The sequence below is a fragment of the Cotesia typhae genome, unplaced genomic scaffold (assembly GCF_013202065.1).
Source record: "Cotesia typhae breed Kobodo isofemale line unplaced genomic scaffold, CoteBio_Ctyphae contig_119, whole genome shotgun sequence".
Classification (NCBI taxonomy): Eukaryota; Metazoa; Arthropoda; class Insecta; order Hymenoptera; family Braconidae; genus Cotesia; species Cotesia typhae.
The window spans coordinates 3,487,083-3,500,386 of NW_027423712.1; the positions used below are offsets into that span (position 1 = coordinate 3,487,083).

The 13,304-nt window shown below is 27.6% G+C and overlaps 1 protein-coding gene across 2 annotated transcripts in view; it reads left to right on the forward strand.

Moving 5' to 3' along the window:
* Positions 1-2,439: 2,439 nt before the first annotated feature.
* Positions 2,440-13,304, forward strand: part of Rho-5 (rhomboid-5) — a 44,625-nt gene continuing 33,760 nt past the window's right edge. Inside the window, exon 1 of one of the 2 annotated variants that reach the window (XM_074249611.1) lies at positions 2,440-2,548. The gene's annotated coding sequence lies outside the window, so the exon portion shown is untranslated. Of the gene's footprint in view, positions 2,549-11,970; positions 12,203-13,304 lie in introns of those variants that run through there. The other variant, XM_074249607.1, reaches the window with a different exon arrangement.

Sequence of the window (13,304 nt, forward strand, 5' to 3'; positions counted from 1 at the left end):
TTAGGAAGAAAAATATTTTCTTGACTCAAGTGAATCTTTTTTTCTGTGTATATCAGGCCTGATACGATCATACATGTCCACATATAATTTATCGATCAAAGATCTAATGCTAAAAATAGGCTATGGAAGGAGCATGATCGCTAAATCATCTCCTTACAAGAGAATTAATTCTGATGGGTTAACGTCTAATATTTTTATAAACACCTCAATATGACCTCATATGATCAGATCAAACCATACATGGTTATGTCGATGATTTTTTTACGGAGAACTCATTTGCTTAAGAATTTATTTTGGAAAAAGATTGGTCGGTCTATGACACAATTGATAAAATGTATCTAATATAGCTTCCCAAAATTGAGCTTCAGTTTTTGTAGTTTAATTAATTTGTACATTACATTGATCGAGAAATTAAATATAAATTAGATTCGAAACAAGATATTTCATATTTAAATAAAAAACATAGAAAAATATAAATCAATAAAAAAAGAAGCTTTTTTTGAATTTAATTAATTGATTTCTTTTATATTTCATAGTATAAAAAAATTCGGCCAATCTTATTCTATTCAGCGATATTATGTTATTTTTCATAGATATACAGTAATTGCCCACGTCACAAGATATCTAAAGCTTTTTCTATATACTTTAGCATGCGCAATTCGACAATAAAGCTCCAACTAGTTATGATAATAACAGGGTGGTAAGTTCGTGAATATCCGCACGACCTCGAGTATTTTCGCAATCCAATGTGATGATTTTCGTACAGGGGTGCGCTCAGTTGAGTTCGCGCAGTCGCGTGACCTTTACGGATTTCCTTACAATTCCGTGTCGACGAATTAGACGATTATTCTACCCAGCAACTTAATTGTAATTATAAAATACTAAGTGTGTGATGAGGGACAGATAATTACAAAACATTCAATTTTTTAATTTCTTAACATAATTTATTTACTGTAACTAAAGCCGATCGAATATGTAATGACAGTAAAAGTAGACAAAGCTTGCGAGTTATAAAAATTATCGACGCCAGGCGCAACCCTCGAAATGTACATGGCTATGAGGGGTTTACAACAATCTCTGACGAAAGATGTCGCGGTGATCGCCGCGGTCCACCCTGTCTTGAGGATGCTTTCTAGTTGTCAACGAGTTGTTGTTATCGAGATTATTCAGCTATACTAGTTACTAAGGGCTGAAATTTTAAGATTAGGCAATCGATAAATTTATTTTACGGTTTTAGTATAATATTGTGTTGAGAGTGATTGTTTATTTGTTAAATAATTATGATATACTAGTGTTCAGTATTGTTGTGGATCTGAAAGCATCGGGTAAGAGAGAAGGTGCGAGAGAGAGAAAAAGGGAAAGAGGAAAATGAGTTTGTGTAAGAGAGAAAGAGAAAAATAAAAGGAAAGTGATTTCAGGAAGTTATTGTCAAGTTTATTATTAACCTAATAAACAGAATAATGTTTATAATTGTATATTCTTTGTAAGTTAATAAGCATTCAAAATGACCACTTGTGCTTATAATAAGTAAAACGTTGCAAAAAGTAGAACAAGTCAATGACACGATACACGGGAGTGTCGGCCACCATTTTGACTATGCGAAGGTTATTCATTACATGATCACGTTCCTTTTAGTTTTTAACTTCATTTTTAACAATCATTATTTATAGATCAATTAAGAAAATAACTTGTGATCTATTCATATCTGGTAAATTTCATGAACGTTTACGGGCGTTGGATTAGTTGTTGAGTTCAGAGGACCTACAAGTGGAAAGTGCCATTTTATGACAGACATGAAAAAAAAATATTTTCAATTACTTCTGTAATTACCAAGATGTGAAGATTTCAGTCAGCTTACAAACATTACGCGATCGATTATTCTTTACATTTAATTTCTGTTTGTGATTGATTTTTCCGATGTCTTTTATAAAAATATTTATCAGCACTTAAATATTTTTTTATGGACGAATAATTTTTTTTTTTTTTTTTTATATCTTCAACTTTTAGAATTGAAACAGTATTTATCAATTGAATTAAGATTGACTATAAATACTCTGAAATTCAAATTCAAACTATCGATTTTTCTTTTAATTAAGTTTTTGTTTAATTCGGATTAGTTATGAATATTTTATCATTCTTTATTAGTAATCTATTAAATTTTTTTTTTTTTTTTTTTAGGTAACTCAGTAACAGTGCAAAAGTTTATATGAGCAAAAATAACTTCCTTGCTGAATACAATTCATTTACAAGATTGGTATAATAGTTTGCCAGTGGAAAGTTAAACGGAGCACTGAATATAATCAAGTAGATGAAAATGTAGATACTATGTAAATTAAATGGATTAAAATAATAAACTTATATTGTAAAAATGTGAGATAATAAGAATGATGAATGATGGGATTTAAGTGAATTTTGATAGTGCTCAGTAGTTTTAGGTGATTAATTTTTTTATCATATTTGTTTTTGTCGCAAGTGAAAAACATTAGTGATAGTTTTAACTAATGGAATGGATATTATGTCAGAATATAAAACATCGGTTTTATTAATGGTGAGTAAATATTTTTTTTTATTGGAAATTTTCGAGTTATTGTAAGAATTTTTTTTGTGGCTCATTTACACTTGAAAAGAATTGAAAAAAAAATTACGGACAATAAATTCATTAAATACGTGTTTTATCAACTATTACGATTATTCGTATGATTCATAAATGAATGAAAATTGATATTAAAAAAAAAGACAACAAGAGTAACTATAATTCCTTAAATTTTATTTCATGAAGTTTTCAAAAGATTTTAATTGAAAAATTTCCGCGTAAACTATAACATTAACATTATTACTGAATGTCCATGAATGTAAGTAAGTGATTAATCTATCTACATTAGATGAGATTTTTACTTTCAAAATTAAACCTACGTAATTTCTGTACAACGTATAATGATTTTTTTATGTATATCTTTAAATTAATCATTCTTTACATCGTGTCACTGTGGACACTAGTATATACTACACTACGAATTTTTATTATTTTCATATTTTTCGCTGACAACAAAAAAGGTGGTAGAAAGAGCGTTTGTTTTTTATCTTTTAAAAAAGTCGATTCTACTTCTATACAACCGATTAGTTCTTTTTTTGGCCTCGTTGGGTGAAAGTCATAATAATTAATTTATTGCATATTTTCGTACTGAAATTTCGAATGTAATTTCCCATAATATTTGTCAAATATAAGTTATGAATATTAATAATAACATTTTAAAGTCACTTATTACAAGTTTATATTTTTCAGTAACTAATTTTGAACAAAATATTCTTAAACTGTAAATCTTGTAGCTTACATACAGATCAGCAAATTGGGATGGCCAAAACATATTCTTGTAGAAAATTTAACGCCGTATAAAAAAAAGTTTTTAATTGTTTTGAATAAATTTACTTATTGGAAACTTTTCCAAGCTTAAAGATAAATTTATCATATACTTATACCCTATTATTTGTGGTTTTCCGTAAAATTATTAAGTTCATCAGATAATCTCGAGGTGTACTTTTTGTATAGATGCTTTCATGATGTATCTCTGTAAGTGGATCAATTAGTGAGTTCTTAAATTTTATGAAAAAAATATACGTTTAATTAAATGTAAATATCATTTATATTTTATCAGTAAAAAGTTTAATGTCTCGTTTTGTAGACTTTTTATTTCTAACTAAATACCAAATGAATAAATTCAATGTTATGATTATTGAAAAACCAACCTGATTATCAAAGAGTTTTTAATCAAAGTTATAATTCAAAGAATAAATTTTTTAATTGATACAATAGAATAATGAATAGAATAATTATTTGAGAATGTCAGGTTGGAAAAATCAAATTGATTAATTTAATAATAAGGAACGGCGAAAAGGAATTTATGGTAATTTGTTTCAATGCATTATAGAAATAGATTCTATAATATTACAAAAATTATTCCTGTGCTATTACGGAAACAATTCCGATGTTATGGAAACGATTTTCAGAATAGTATCGAATCGTTTTCGTATGCAATCATAAAAATATTTATCTTCAAAATAGTAAGAAAATTATTCTCGTAATATATAGTGGCACATTTTGATAAAGTTAGTTTAACAATTAAAATTTTTTTTAATGATTTCGTTTAGATATTTCATACAAGTATCAGATGTTAAATCAATTATTAATACAACTATATAAAAGAATTAATTATTTCTTAAAATTTTTATTATAAGGGTGAGAAAGGTAGGACAATATAGGGTACCTTACTAATTTAGTAAAAAAATTTTTTCTTTCAACTAGCATTTAAAATATTTGCTGATATATTTAAAAACCATTCTGAACTCTAAAATTCTCAAAAAAAAAATTTTCCAAAGAATAAAAATTAAATTTTTTTTTCTGTAACATTTTGTTTACATGATTAGAATAACATTTTACCACTATCTTACACTTTGAATAAATTTCATGTGATCTGAAATACGAAAAATTTTCTATCAAAAGAATCATTTTTCAATAACTTAGTAAATTACTAAAAATTGATGTTAAGAATCAATTATAGGGATATAAAAGTTAGCCTAACATAAGAAAATACCACTAATCAAGAAAAACTTTTGAAAAAATCGACAATTTGGAATCGAGAATTGTATATTAGCTATCTAGAATAGTAAAGTAAGAAATGTGTCAGATCATGTGTAATACAATAAACATGTGATCTGAGGCTTTCTTATTTGATGCTCAAGGTATGTGTACTATTTTTTAAACCAAGAAAATTGTTTTAATTCAAGATCTAGTTTTTGTTTGACTGAAAATTGGTTTCTTCTGAAAGATTTTGTTGGTACATGAATTTTCTTTTTAATCAAGTTAATTTTTTTATCGGTTTAAAACAGTTCGGTGTTTATTCTAATTTCGCAAAAATTTTGTTTTAACTTTTATAGGGAATGTCTCATTTTGTTTGCCAAAAAATCTTTTTGTTTGAATTAAAAAAACAAAATTTACTGTATTTGGGTCCTCAAAAACTAAGCATTTCCTTAAGTACCTCATTTTATTCCCCTTTTCCTCACTATATTTCCTCACTATATTTCCTCACTTATACTAACTGTTTATATTTAAAATATTACCGATTTTGCATATTTAGAACTGGAATGTACATGAAATTATTAAAGGGGTTCCTCGGTGTGACAGCCTATTTTATAAACATTTTAAAAATTTTTTTGACGACCAATGAAAAGATAAAACTTTTAGTTTTTTTTATCAATCATTATTTACTTTTTCAAAAGTATGTAAAACAAATTTCTAATAAAAACAATCATTAGAAATTTAGTTGTAACACTCCGAAGATACCTGCCTCGAAAAAAAGAAGCACACTTCCTTCACGGTTTCGGCAGATTGATTTATCGAAAAGAAAAAAAAAGGCGTTTTAATCTGTAAGTTTAAATACATCGAGTGATCTAGAACCATTTGAAAATATTGAAAATTAGGTTTTTGGCAAACTTCTGAATAAAAAAGTTTCTAACTCCATGATTTTTTTTTTATTTTTTCATGAGAGAAAAAATAAAAATACTCGGAATTTTTAGATGATTCTAGGTCAGTCCGCTCGTCTACATGTGCTAAGTGTACACTGTAAATTTCAACTGAATCGGTCATACCGTTCTTGAAATATGATGGAGAAAAGTTTGAAAAACATAGTTTCGAGAAAAACGCGTTTAAAATTTCAAGTACGGTTGAAACTTTAAAAAATTTGAGTTTTTTTTTTTATTGCTGCATTTTCATAACGACTTGAAATTTTCAAAGATCATGTAACTAGTATATTATGCACATGTTATTGAATCAGTTCATGCAAAGAAAACCATTTTTCAAATCCATCCAATGGCAGAATCGTAAATGTTATTTTAAGTAAAAAAATTGATTCTTTAGTAAAGAATTTTTCCTTATTATATAGAAAATTTGCATTAATTCTGTGACTAATTTTCCATTCTTATGAATTCATAGTAATAAAGGTAATACAGAAGATATAAACAAAATAGATATAATTTTTTGAGTTCCTAGAGGACGATTATCGATTGAGCCGCGTAAATTTAAAAGATATTTCATCATTTTTTGACTATTCCTGGCTAGACACTTAGCTGTGAATGAATGCATGTTTGTTTATAAACAAAACTTTGTCATATGATATCTTTAAAAGAAATCAAACGGTTGAAGACGTTCAACATGGCTTTTGAGAGGGTTTCTAGAAAATTAAGTTTGAACAAATTTTTTGGTTTTTTCGAGATAAATTTCAAATATTCAACTAATTCACTAAGAATATTATCTATACACTTCTTGTGCTTAAAAGACTGAGTTGAATATCATCAATAAAATCAAAATACGTGAATTGTATATAGTTATAAGATGACTCCAAAATTACAGGACATAATTGACGAAAAAGGGGTCTAAAAATGTTAATGAATAATAGAGTAGAAGCACCGTTTGTGGTTAGCATACTGTTTTTAGACATTTGATGTCCAATTTATTGTATAAATAATTTATAAATGTAATAGTATCATATTACTATTTGTATGAATGTAAGAGTTTAAAAATTCTATGAAAATATTATTTTAACATTACAATTTCTGCACAATCATTGAATTTTAAAAAGTCCACAACTAGCACTAGGGTGTTCAAAACCGGTGCCTTATCTTTTGTATATAAGATTTTGAGTTGATTAGTCAAGCAATTTGAAAGTTATTCAAAAAAAACTTCAAAAAATTCACTGATAGAAAAACAATCTTGATTCAAAAAACTTTTCTTCTTCAAAATTTGAACTCTTGAAACTAGATATAGATATATGAAGAAGATATAGATATAAGAAGAAACTAGATATAGATATAGATATTGAATTTCTTTTAAGAATTTTTGTCTCTTGGTATAAAATAGGCGATAACATTGATTCAAGATGTTGTCTCTTGGTATAAAATAGGCGATAACATTGATTCAAGATGTTACTGACTTGTGTTAAGAATGGCTTTTTTTTGAGTCATCAATTTACTTATTTCCAAGAAATAATTTTTTTTCGGTATAACAATTAAAGACTATTTAATTTTAAAATATACTTTGATGAATTATTTTAAGTTATTTTATTTTAAGTTATTGGATAATGTTATTTTGGTTGAAAAATTAAATGTATCAATTGAAGATAATATAGCTCTCAAGCCAAGAATATCTAAATCAAGACAAGAAATTCTTAAAGCAAAATAATAATTTGTCTTCCAAAATAAATTCTTAGATTAAGAGAATATCTCTTGAGTCAACATAAATTTTCTATCAGTGTTGTATTAATCTTAATTCTCTACAAGCCCTCTTAAATGCCATGTCAGAGGTCTCAGTCTCTTGATTCATCCTAAATATATCGTACGACAAAATTTTATTTACGAATATACAAACGTACACGGTCAAATATCCAGCCAGAATGGCTTCCTAGGACCTTAAACGTAGAAATCTGATGAATACTTGACGTGTTAAAACCTGACCGGAAACAATAACTTCATTTTTGTTTGAAAATTGATAATTTTCAAAGCGGGAAGCTCAAAATCTAAAAACCATTTTTGTTCTGAAAATTTGCATAGTATAACTCGGAAAAAAATCATACATGATCATGCAAGACCACGGGTTAATCTCATGCATGACCATGTCTGAATATTCTCCAGGCCTAAAAAGGCACGACCATGCATGAACAAGCATTCTGATGTCTGACCAAGCACGATCATCCTAACTTTTAAACGGCTCTACCAATCGATTGCAAAAATTAATCAGCTCTTAACATAAAAAAACTACGTTGATCACCGCCAATCCGGTTGAAATCGGTTGATTCGTTCGTAAGTTATCGTTGTCGAAAGAAAACTGAAAAAAGTGTTTTTTCGGAATGACTTCGAAATTATTAGTTCGATCAATTTAAACTTAAAGATTCTTTATGAGGTTTAAAAAATGCGTCGAATCCCGCCAACCGCATGAAAATCGGTTTATTCATTCGTTCAAAAGTTATTGCGGTTTGAAAATTCGAAAAAGAGTGTTTTATTCAACTTCTGTCAGACTTTTGAGCTCGAAGAGCCCAAAACCCTAGAAAAGCTATCTCCTTGAGCTCAGAGAGCTCAAAAACATCATAAGTGCAATTTTAAGCGCCTAGGTATGGAATTAGCGGGAAGTTGCAAGGATGGTCTTCAGGGTCAACCGTTTTCCTAATTTTTTTACTAAAACAAAAATTTAAAAATATTAAGTGGACATTTTTATCGTATAAGTTTTCATCAAAATAACAATGCAATTATTTCAATTTATATTAACTAATAGGCTACAAAGGAGAATTGAGTCTATTCAAAATTCAATTTCAAATTTATAAAACTTGCTACCTTTGTCCCATTGGGGAGGTTGTGTAATCATTTTTTGTTAAATCCTTTGTGCTTAACGTGACTTAGTTTGAAAAAATAATATACATTGTTGTGTAGAGTTGGTAAGATAGCGTTTGAAAGTTTTGTACAAAATCATCGAACGAAGAGTATGTTGGCTGAATTCCAGTAAATGTTTAACCTTTCTATTTATGCTGGGTACCAGTGCTGACATTTGAATATGAGCAAAGTATATATTGGCTTATATAGGTTCATTCTTCATCACTTTACATGTTACTTTATTTATATAATTAATGTATTAAAAATTATGGGTTACTAGATTCCTTTAAAATAAATATATCGTTGGGAATATGTGCAATTAATTAATTTACTAACGCTTATCTATTATTTTTTTATTTTAAAAACTTCAAAATAAGTTTAAATTTAAGTATCAACTTTTCTTATTTATATAACCGAGACATCAATGATTGAATATATATGTGTTAAGTATGAAATTTTTAATTGTTTAACTGAACCGAAAACTACATGGAGAACAATGTATAGTTTACTCTCTATTGAACGGTATTGTGCGCATAACAAGAAAAAAGATATATTTATTATCAATCAATAAATGCATTTATTCGCAGCGTTATTTTTCTTTTAATTCTTCATTACATATACATGTAGATTTATTTAGCAGATGATAAAATATACATCAGCTGATTCAAATGATTAGATAACTATACTATTGAGTATTTAAAATGTTATTAAACACGCAAAATAACTTTATTTGAGAAAAATAATGACGATTTTATCACTAAATACCCTTAATTGAAACATTATCTTGTTTTTACCATAAATAAATCACTTTTTTCTCGCGAATATATTGAAAGGTATAAAAATTAGTCATGAATGTCACTTTTTAAAAAGATTCTGTTTAACATAAGAAGATAAATTACTGTTGAAACTTATGATTTGTTTGTATTCGGATAGAAATTAATTTATGCATGTCACAAAAAAAGTTTCATTTCATATAAAAAGTTCTCAGGCTTGAGAAAAAAAAAATTTTAATTCATTTATCTGGCACCTAAAAATCATGCAAAATAGGATGTTTTCCAATTACATTTTTTCGGGTTTTCAGTGAATAATCATTAAAAATAAATAGCTCCGTTGAGAAGCTGATAGTGATTCGCATTTTCGTAACAATTTTTTATTTCCCATTTTGAAAATTCAAAATTTACTTTTCAAAAGTAGGAACTTATGGACTTTGGTCCGATTTTGAGAATGCGAGTTTTCATCAGATCTCCACGTTTTGAAGTCCTAGGAAGCTGTTCCGACTATTTCTGGCTAGACGTCCGGCCGCGCGCGCGCGCGCGTGTGTGTGTGTGTGTGTGTGTGAATAAATAACATTTTGTCGTATGATATCTTTGGAATGAATTAACCGATCGAGATGAACGACATGGCGTTAAAAAGTGTTCATTAAGACTTAAAGCTCATTAAATTTTGAAGTCAATCGGTCGAGCCGTTTCAAAGAAATTTAAAAAATAAGAAATAAAGTAAAGTTGATTATCATCTCGATTTTTCCAGTCTTTGACTACTGCTGTGCAACTTACACGAACACTCCAAACAAATTACAGCTTAAAACAAATTCTTGTATTAGGTACACCATTTGTAAAATATCCAAGTTTGAGCCCACTACTGCATGTTATAAATAGCTGGGTTGGTTAATACTTGATACGAGGAAATAATACTCTATATAATAGCTTATTTTACAAAGAAATTTAGTTAAACTATTTAGATCAAAAAATTAAAATTAAAGATAAAATTATTTAGATCAAAACTACAATTTTTACCAATTGCGTTAAGGAAGAATGTATGAATTGTTAATAGTCCTAAGGAAGCTAAGGCTCCAGTATTTAATAAATTTATTTATCTATCTATCTACACGGAAAAAAGTAAACTGTAATAAATAACAGTCGATTTATAATAAGTAATGATCAACTGCTAAAAATTACCACTTCAAACAGTAAAATCATGATTTTACTATTCACATTGTAATATTTACAATTTAAACCTTACAATTTACTCTTTACATGGAAGAAAATACTATTTCAAACAGTAATATTCGCCATGTAAATGTCTAAAATGTTAAAGTATAATAGTTAAGAATTCAGACTTTAATATTTATCATTTCGTACCTAAAAAATGATGTTATGATATGTAAAAAGTATAGAATAAAGTTAGTAAATTTCTAATACAAGCAACGTCAATATTTACAAAGTAAAATCGTAAATTTTAAACGCAATGCTAAAAATCAAACTGTAATTATTGACTTGCTTAGACTGGTAAAATGTATATTTTAAAAGTATAATTTTTACTGTTTGAAATATTAAATTCTCCCAGAGTAAAACCCCCTTCTCTTTCATCTGAGTTCCCCTTCTCTTCATAATATGGACTATATATTGAAATGGCAATTTTTACTGTTTGAAACTGTAATTTTTAAAGATAAAAGAGTCGTTATTTACTATAATGACAACTACTAATTACTTATTTTGGATATTAAATTATATATTGTGGCTTTTATACTTTCTACATTAAGTTCTGTAATATTTACATTTTTGCCACCCCGATGTCCGCTTTACTGTTTGAAACTATAAAAACTAACCGGAATCCGAGTGAATATTACAGTTTACTTTTTTCCGTGTATGTAATATAATGAATATTATTACATATTTTTTAAATCCACACAGCAGCTAGTAGCAATACAGGTTATGAAATGCTCGTAACGATGTGTAACGAAATTACAATCAAGGGTTTAAGTCGTAAATATATCACACTCTAAGCTTTTCACATGTTTCATGAGATTTTAGTTCTTTCTTTTATTTTTTACCCGCTACGAGTGGTCAAAGAAAGTTTACGAGTTTTTATATCCGACTTTACGCTTACCTTCTATCCGGTTAATGATAAAAATATATCAAAGGATTTACTGTGCAACCGCTATTAATACAGACTTAGAACGGTCATATTTTTCTACTTCCTTATTTTTTTTTATAATTCGATCAGCTTGTGTGAAATAAGGTTTAAGGATTCTCTACTCTTTTAAAATGGATCATTGGAATTTCACTGGTTGGAATCAGTGAAATTCCCTTGATTTATTTTAAGAGAGTAGTCTAAAAAATTATCAAAAAGTATCTGATCATTGATCAAGTTAGCAATTTAATAATTGATAGCAGAAATTTCACTAATTTTGAGTTGGCTAATAAGATTTTGTAACAAATTTTATTTTATTCTTTAACGTACTTTTATTAAAAAAAAAAAAAAAAAAAAAAAAATCGAACTATTTTTCTCTAAAGTTACGGAAAAATTTTTCATGGAAATACTTTTACGATAACGTAATTGTTATCGGAAAAATCGTTAATATGCGCATAAAAAAGTACATTAAGTGTAATAAATAATTTATTAAAAAAAGTTGACCAAACATTCTTTCTGCCACTTGGAACGCTTATTATTGTATGTATCGTACAATATTAAAACCATTCCTTATTAAGAAATATTAAACTATTTTGTCGCAGGATTTTCGACATATTCAGATGAGAAAAAAAAGAAGAAGAAATTATAGAACGTCAAAGTCTTTAGTTGGATTTTCCATCATCTTTCATCAGCAAAATTTACTGGAATAAAAAGTTAAAATCATAAGTAACTTCAGGAAAGTTAGTACCGGGGGATTGATTACGTTAATGGGTTCCAACAACTGTTGAATATTCAAACTGGCCTGAAAACAACAGTTTTTAAGCCAATCATTTTACTAATCAACTTTTGCATCCGTTATTGCAAGCAAACAAACGAACAGGTTAGAATTTTTTTTTTTTTTTTTTTTTTTTTTTTTTAATTAGAATATTGTGTGATTCGGGATGACGAACAAAAAGATTTAGACGAGAGTGAAATTGCCTGCCCGATCGAAATCATATTTTATCCCGTGTCACACATTATATTTTTTATATAATCTGCATTAAAAGTGCAAGTTTTATAATAGTATATTGGATTGTTAAGATACTAAGATAGTCGATAGTGGGCTCGTTCGAGTTTACTAAGCTCTTGGCAGATCTTAGCAGATCTCGTACCAAAAACTAAAAGTGACTACATTCTTTCTAAAGAATATTCACAAGAAAATAATCCAGGGTATATTATAACCTAAGCTCATTTCAGCTAAGAACATAGCAAACTTGAACTAGCTCAATATAATCTAAAAAATTTTTTTTTATTTATATTCATATTGTTTTAATTCAAGTATAACACAAAACCCAAAAAAAAGTGGATCAGAAAAAATTTAGAGAAAACAGAAGTGAAGAGAAATGCTTGTAAGAAGATTTAGTTAGAATAAAATATTAAAAAAAACTTTAGGAATTAAATTTCTATGTTTTCTTCAATAATTCTTATAGATGTGGATAGTATAGTAAGGAGAATTCCCGAAATAATAATGGAGTAAAATTCCTTTCTTCGTTGTCTGTTCCTAACAGATTGAATAAGTTTCGGGCTGTCAAACATGATAAATACGATGTTTCCAGACAGCGTGTTGACTACAGATGTCAAATCAGATTTATTTATTTTGTAATGCCGGTTTTTATAGTGAAAAAATTTCAGTGAAATTAGTTTTCAGTTTTTTTTTTTTACAAAGGTAGATAATAAATTTTCGATAGATAAAATATTTCGACTTGAAATTATAAACAATATTGATAGTGTATTTAATTAACAAATGTACAAATATTTTCCCATATATACACGCAAATTAAAAAAATCAACTTTGTTGAGTACCATTTCATGAGTACAAAAAAAGAAAAATATGGGAACTATTCTTATAATATTCATGAAATTTCTTTCTATACAATAATAGGAACAATTACTATCGATGATGGGAATAACGTCCATAATGTCTGAAAAAATTTCCATAATTA